Here is a 6371-nt window from a genome sequence, read left to right as displayed (position 1 = left end):
TCTATTTCTTCCTGGCTAAATCTAGGGAGAGGGTGTGATTCCAAATATTGATCCATTTCCTTCACATTGTCAAATTTCTGGGTATAGAGTTTCTGAAAGTATTCAGAGATGATCTCTTGTATCTCTGTGGCATCAGTTTTATTTCCCCTTTATCCCTCATGATTTAGGTTACTACAGATTTTACTTTTCTATTTCTAGTTAGTCTGGCCAATGGTTTATCTATTTTATTTGTTTTTTCAAAAAAACAATTCCTTGTTTCATTAATATTCTGAATGATTCTTTTGTTTTCAATTTCATTGATCTCTTAATTTTGGATATTTCTTTTCTTCTGCTGGGTTTAGGCTTAGATTGTTCTTCTCTTCCCAGTTCCATAAGATGGCTTGTGAGTTTGTTGATGCACTTTCTTTCTCTCTTTTGAATATAGGCGTCTCAAGAGATAAATTTTCCTCTCACAAGTGCTTTTGCAGTATCCCACAGGTTTTAGTACTTGGGTCTTCATTGTTTTTATGCTCAAGGAAGTTAATGATTTTCTCTTTTATTTATTCCTGCACACAACTGTCATTCAACAGAAGGTCATTTAATTTCCATGCTTTTGTGTGTGATGGAACGTTTTTGTTGGAGTTGAGTTCCACCTTTAGTTCCTTGTGGTCTGAGAAGATACAAGGTAAAATTTCAATTATTTTGATTCTGTTGAGGTTTTTTTTTGTGTCCTAGATTATGATCAATTTTGGAGAATTTTCCATGGGGTGATGAGAAGAATGTATATTCTTTATCTTTGAGATAGAATGTTCTATATGTGTTTATCAAGCACAGTTGTTCTAGGGTCTCATTTAAGTCCCTTCTATCTTTGTTTAATTTCTGTTTAGAGGATCTATCCATCTCTTTGAGAGAAGTGTTCAAGTCCTCTGTTATTATGGTGTTATAGGATATCATATTGCTCAGACTGAGTAAGGTCTGTTTCAATAATCTGGGAGCATTTAAGTTGGGTGCATAAATATTTACAATTGAAACGTCTTCTTGTTGTATTTTTCCCTTGACCAATATAAAGTGACCATTTTTATCTTTTTTGACTTTAGTTGATTTAGATCCACCTGTATCTGTAAATAAGATTGCAACCCCTCTTTTCTTCTGAATTCTGTTTGCCTGAAAAATTATCTTCCAACCCTTAACTCTGAGTTTTAATTTGTCTTTTGAAGTTAGGTATGTTTCCTGCAGACAGCAAATGGATGACTTGTGTTTTTTAATCCGGTCTGCCAATCTATGCCTCTTCAGTGGGGGAATTCAAGCCATTAACATTTATTGAGATAATTGATAAATGTGGTAGTGTTCTATTCATCTTATTTTGTGAGAGTCCATTGCTTAGTTTTGTCTTTCACATCATTGTAGAAGTTAAGTTCTGTCCTTTAATTTCTGAGTTCTTACTTTGCTATTGATCCATTGTGATGGTCAGCGTGTAGAACAGGTTGGAGTATTTCCTGTAGAGCTAATCTTTTTGTGTCGAATTTCCTTAATGTTTGCATATAAGTAAATGATTTGATTTCCCTGTCAATTTTAAAGCTTAAGCTTAGCAGGATATAGAATTCTGGGCTGGAAAATTGTTCTGCTTAATTAGATTAAAGGTAGATGACCATTGTCTTCTTGCTTGAAAAGTTTCATTTGAGAAGTCTGCAGTCACCCTGATGGATTTGCCCATGTAGGTCAACAGGCACTTACTCCTGGCAGCTTGAAGAATCTTTTCTTTTGACTTGACTTTGGACAGGTTCATCACAGTGTGTCTTGGAGAAGCTCTGTTAGAGTTGAGGTGACCTGGGGTCTGATATCCCTCTGAAAGGAGTGTGTCAGAATCGTTGGTTATATTTGGAAATTTTCATTTATAATCTTCTCTAGTATGGTTTCCATTCCCCTGGGACATTTTTCTTTCCCTTCTTGGATACCTATACCTCGTATGTTTGAATGCTTCATAAAGTCCCATAATTCTGTCAGTGAACGTTCTGCTTTCTCTCTCTTCTTTTCTGCCTCTTTAACCATCTGAGTTATCTCAAGAGCTTTGTCCTCTACCTCTGTGATTCTTTCTTCTACATGGTCTAATCTGTTGTTGATACTTTCTATTGCACCTTTAAGTTCCCTAATTGACTGCTTCAGTTCCTTCAGCTCTGCTATATCCTTTCTATAGTCTTCCTATCGTTCATCTCTTATTTGATTCTGTTTTTGCATTTCCTTTTGGTTATTCTCCACTTTATTGGCAGTTTCCTTCATTGTTTCTATCATTTCCTTCATTATTTTCATCATGTGTATTCTAAATTCCCTTTCTGTCATTTGTACCATTTCTTTATAGGTGGAATCCTCTGCAGTACCTACCTCACAGTCCCTTGGGGATGTTGCTCTGGATTGGTTTTTCATGTTGCCAGGATTTTTCTGATAATTTTTCCTCATGAGTGTTTTATCTGTTTCCTTGCCCTAATTTTTCTTTCACTTCCTCTTGCTCTTTAAATTAGCATGCTTCTGGACTAGGCTTTCAATAAGTCAGGTGCCAGTGGGATTAGACCGAATGAACACATGCAAGCACTTGCCAGTTCTCCACTGCTTTTGTGCTCCTCATGGGGCCCAGAAGTCTCTCACTGACTCCCTGTGTCCCCAAGGGGATGTTTCTTGGAAGATCCCATCATCCAGAGATGTCTGGAGTCTTCTCTCACTAGTTTCACTGTGCCCAGTTGCAGGGAAGCTGTTATTCAGCTGCCATCTTGCTCCCCTCCCCCCGTCTAATGCTCTTTTAAGTAACAGATGTTGAAGTTTTGTGGGTTGCCCCAAAGGAAAAGAACCACTAAAATTAGTATAAATTTTGTAAGTGAAGCCAAACACAATATTACATGTGATGTAAGGGAATTCCATCTCAGCAATAAATAAGGGTATACGTTAAGACTTTAGCAAGCATTTATGTTAGTTCATAGTTTTCTAGCTTCATTTAAAAAAAATTAAAACCAGAACACTTTTAATTAATTTGTGAATCCAATTCACTGAGAAGTAGGTCTGATACTGTGATTTTCCAAGTAGGGAATTTAATCAACTGCAGTATTGCCTCTTTCCCTTTGATTTTTCCTTTTATCAGAAGCATCAAGTTTGTACAGGCACTATGATAGTGGGGTTATTCGGAGTTATGTTTCTTTCTCTTATGGTTTGGGAATCTCTGGAAACAGATTCTGTGGTAGAGATTTGTGTGCAGGAAGTTTATTGGTTAATGCTGCTGAGACTAACACCTCAGAGTGAGGAAAAGCAGCAGGACTGAGTAGGAAAAGTTGCAACCAACTCAATCAACTTCATGAGGAGTTCTGAAGTTTGGATGGGTATTTAGAGATGTTGCAAATTAAATCAAGAGAGCTGGATCTTTGTATCCTCACATGAACCTGTCAACGATGCAGTCTGCTCTTGGGTAAGAGAAGGATATATAACATTAAGTAGAGCATATTGGGCAGCCTTGGACAAGCCCTGGGGAGCAAATTAGTTGTGAAATGTGACAGTTAACATTCCAGATAGCCACAGGCATGAGTGCTGAGTCCCTACTGGCAGATGAGGGTGGCACACACCACAGTACCCATCACCCTTTCTCTACTTTATATTAGCCCCCCTCTACTTTCCCATACCACCATCTTTAAATGATTTCCTTCACTAATTCTTTGCTTTACTTTTTGAACCATTAACTCTGTTGCAGGGTTCAGAAAAATTGTGCTGTTTCTCTTCAGTTTTATAATATGGCTTTTATTGATAATTAAGATTTGTAGGAAGGAAGAAGTGAGGGGAACTAACTAACAGCCATAAGGTGGAAACCATAACACCTCAGTTCTTAATATATCAGTTTTACAGGTTCACCTTTATGCTTTTTATGCAAGGGATATTCTTTTATACAGAATCTGCCTGTCCTTCCCCACACACCTTACAGGAATTGTTTAGGATTTATAGAGAAAGCTACTTTGTATTCATAAGTAAACTAATTTTATAAGGATGGCAATATGTATTTGAAAGTGATTAATTTTTTTTGAAATCTTGCAATTTGTGATGACATGGATTAATCTGGAGAACATTATGCTAAATTAAATAAGCCACACACACACACACACACACACACAAATAGCATTCAATTTCACTTATATGTGAAAACCAAAAAAGTTAAACTTATAGAAGCAGACAGTAGAATATTGATTGCCAGAGGCTAATACAGGGGGTGGAATGGGAAGATGTTGATCAGGGTACAAGTTTTAGTCATAAAATGAATAAGTTCTGGGTACCTTATTACAGTATGGTGGCTACATTTAATAATACTGCATTGTACACTTGAAATTTGCTAAGAGAGTAGATCTTAAGAGTTCTTACCTCACATACACACAAAGATAGTAACTCTGTGAGGTGATGAATGTGTTAAAGCTTTATTGTGGTAATCATGTCACAATGTATATGCAGATCAAGTATATGTATATCAAGCCATCACATTATATACCTTAAATATATAAAATTTTTATTGTCCAATTATATCTCAATAAAGCTGGAAATAAACAAGCAAACAAACAGAGTAGTAGGATCAAGGATTAAAGAAAAAACTTTGAAAGCAGGGAGAGTAAATAGTAAAAAATATATACATTTATAAAGATACCCAAGTAGGTATTTTGAGATCCAAGATAAGAACGAAGGTAAGGTATACATCTGAAAGGTGATACAGATATTCATTTAGAAAGAAAAATGAATCACAGTATTTGTTCAGAGCATTTGATATCTTTTTATTTTTTTAACAGATGAGGGTCTAACAGTATGTTACCCAGGCTGGACTTAAAATCGTGAGTGCAAGTGATCCTTCTGAATAGGTGGGATTATAGACGTGTACCACTATTCCCGGCTTCCTTTCAATTAATATAGTTTTTATAAGAAATTTAAAATTACACTTCAGTGGCTTAAGCATCATTAAAGTAAAAAACGAATTCAATGTCTGCTCCTATACTTACTGCCTATGTGACATCAAGTTACTTAATCTCACCAGGTCTCAGTTTTCCTATCTGTAAAATGGGGATAAGTATAGGGCCTACCTTCTAGGGTTGTTAGAAGGTTTAAATGAGATAAAGCACATCACATGGAAAATAAGGTTTAATATTAATTCTCTTTCATCTTGTTCCAACTCTACTACTTAGGATGTGATTTAGGCTCCTAAGTCTTTTCTCATTGTAAAACAGTAATAATAATACCAGGTTTAACCCATACAAAAGTGTTTCATAAAGGCACTATGTGAGGGATTCCTATTAGTATATGTAATTGGTTTTCTGTTTCCCATAATTTTTAGGGATCATGTCAAATTTAGAGCTCAAAACCTAAACTGAAGTTTACAGTCATCTTAATTATTGCAGGAGAATTTTTCCAACTCTTTATCAAAATGTGGGAAGAGAGAGGGCTAAACTCAAATTTGTCAGTTCTGCTAACTGTAAAAATCTATGTTGAAAGTTTCCATGATGCCTAACATTAACCTGTGGTTTTTAAAGAACCATGCTATCCATGACCTCAATGACTGCTATAACTATGGATAATTTCAAGATCTTCATTTATTTTTCTTTGCGGCTATTCTAGCACCTAGAAATACACCTGGCAAATAGTAGGGGCTTGACATTTATTAACTAAGTTATTTCATGAATCTGTAAGCATTTTTAAGGAGGACTGGATTTAGAGTTGGAAGAGGAAGGTTCCTAAGCTAGGCCTCTAACTCAAGCAACCTAGGGAGAACTTATCTCAACAAAACAAAACAAAACTAGGGTTCTTGTCTTGGCTCTGCTATGTTTTGGATGTGTGACCTTGGACAAGTCACTTTAGGAAAAAGAATTACACAGATATTGTCTATAAATGAAGAATGATAATCCTCAAGCTTTTTTTGAGAAATAAGATAATGTACATGAAATTGTGTAAATTATAAAACACCAAACTTAAAATGTTACTATGATTAATCATTAATGAATTTTACTTTAATAGACCCTTAAGTAATTAAGCTGGCTAGATAGACATTCTAATGCTTATTGGTTAATATAGGTAAGTGTATACATGGATGTTTCCTATGAGAGTGAAAACACAAGACATACTGGCTATAATTCATATTCCATGGCATTCACAATAAGACCACTTGTCTGATAAGACACTGAATGAAAGTACAGTGCAGTTTTGGTCCTGGGATGTCTTATGATACCATTTTAAATTCACTACTGCATTTAAATTACTGCTTATTATACAATACTGTATTTCAGTGTTATCTCTAAGAGTATTCATTAGCAAAGTAGCCATTTAATTATTCCTGCCCACTTCAAGTTAAAAGATGCAGCTTCTCACCCGAGACTCTTTGATTTGCATTG

The sequence above is a fragment of the Otolemur garnettii genome, unplaced genomic scaffold (assembly GCF_000181295.1).
Source record: "Otolemur garnettii isolate 467f Iridium unplaced genomic scaffold, OtoGar3 scaffold00239, whole genome shotgun sequence".
Taxonomy (NCBI): Eukaryota; Metazoa; Chordata; class Mammalia; order Primates; family Galagidae; genus Otolemur; species Otolemur garnettii.
This window is presented reverse-complemented; position numbering follows the sequence as displayed.